Source organism: Lottia gigantea (assembly GCF_000327385.1).
Source record: "Lottia gigantea unplaced genomic scaffold LOTGIsca_109, whole genome shotgun sequence".
NCBI classification, from domain to species: Eukaryota; Metazoa; Mollusca; class Gastropoda; family Lottiidae; genus Lottia; species Lottia gigantea.
In genome coordinates, this window is record NW_008706978.1 from 324,270 (window position 1) to 326,320 (window position 2,051).

The window sequence follows — 2,051 nt, forward strand, 5'->3', positions numbered from 1 at the left end:
CCACCTTAAGACACAACCGAGTTTTGTCAATAAAATAAAAAATCTTCGAGTTCCCTCTAATGCTATTTTAATTTCTATCGACGTTTCTTCTATGTATACCAATATCGATAACACTACTGGTTTAACGGCAGTTCGTAAAGCTTTTAATAGAAACCCAGATCCAAACAGACCCGACGATGCAATTCTACAGCTTTTAGAGATTTGTCTTAGTCGAAACGATTTCACATTTAATGGTAAAACATATTTACAAACTTCAGGGACAGCAATGGGCAAACGATTCGCCCCTTCGTACGCAAACCTTTTCATGGCAGAGTGGGAACGTGAGGTGTTGCCCCTCTGTCCATTTGACCCACTTTTTTACGGACGCTTTTTGGATGACATTTTTATGGTTTGGACTTATTCTATCGAACAGTTTTGGGAATTCTTTGAAATTCTCAACAACCACCATCCTTCTATCAAACTAACCGCAAACGTGAGTGACAAAAGCATAGACTTTCTCGATACCACTGTCTTTAAGGGAGATTCCATAGCAGAAACAAATAAACTGGATATTAAAGTGTATTTCAAAGAAACTGATACTCATCAACTCTTGCACAAGAGCTCCTTTCACCCAAAACATACCTTTTCTGGTATAATTAAGTCACAAGTTTTACGATTTCATCGAATTTGTACTAGATCTTCTGATTTCAACCAAGCCTGTACGATTGTTTTCTCAAAACTGAAAGAGCGTGGGTACTCTAAACGATTTTTACGAAACATAAAAAATTCCACCTTAGCACAGATAGCAGATAGGTTTAAGAAGTGCTCCATGTCTGTCCAGTAGATGCAAAACATGTCCCTTTATATCAGAAACTCATTATTTTGTAAGCAACTCTACGAATAAAAGGTACCCGATCCAGGAACATCTAACATGTGAACATTCGAATGTAATATATTTAATTTCATGCAAGAAATGCCCCAAACAATATGTAGGAGAAACTAAGAATAATTTACGAACTCGCTTTAATGCTCATAGGTCAGACATCAAATTAAAGAAAGACAAGCCTGTTTCTAATCATTTCAACCTCGACGACCATTCAATAGACGATCTCACCCTAATCCCAATTGAGCGTATAGAAATTGACTTGCCCGAAGATGAAACTACCAAATTCCGTCAATCTAGGGAGGCCCATTGGATTGAGACATTGAATACAGCAAGACCTATAGGACTAAATATTCATCATAATGTAGGCATAGCACCCTTTGTTGTCCCGTTTAATACAACCAGCAATCGAGCAAGCAAGATAGTTCATGCCCACTATAAGAGCCTTCAAGAGAAAATTCCCCCATGTCTATAAGCCGAAAATGATAGTTGCATATTCAAAAAATAAGAACTTAAATGATAATATTGTTCATAGTAAACTAAAAACAATCAGTACATAACAGATACTATACTTCTCGCCCATAGGGCGAGTTATTTTTTCTAATTTCAGATCAGAATAAGAACAGAAGAAAACCCAATATCAAGACCCTTAATCCTAATTTCTAAATAAAGTGTCTGGTTCCGCCCTAGGCCTGTACATTTGGGAGAATTTATTTCTCAGCCAAAAATCAACTTAGTAATGCGACAATTGCACTCACACTTGCATTTTCACGAGCCCCATCATCTAATAACAAGTTTTCTCTGGAATTTGGAAGATTGATTTATTGAGTAAATTTGGAGAGTTCTAACACTTTCAAAGCACTAGGGCTGCTAGGTTTTACATAGAAACCTGCTGATTTTTTAGGTGCAGTTAGACACCATCGAAACGAGGCAGCTGTTATAAATTCAGTTGAAAAACTTAAAATGACGGAAAAATCAACTTGTAAAGTTTTTTTTCATGAAACAAAGGTATATTGGCCAAAAAGGTTTTCAGGACATGGTTTGCCATGTAATTAAGTGTTCAAAAAACCTCCCCCAGTTATTAGAACTATGAGTGTCCAATTAACCTTCCCCAGTCGTTAGAACTATGTGATTTAATGACCAAGTCCAACTCTCTTTTTAGAACAAACACCCATTTCTACATGACTTG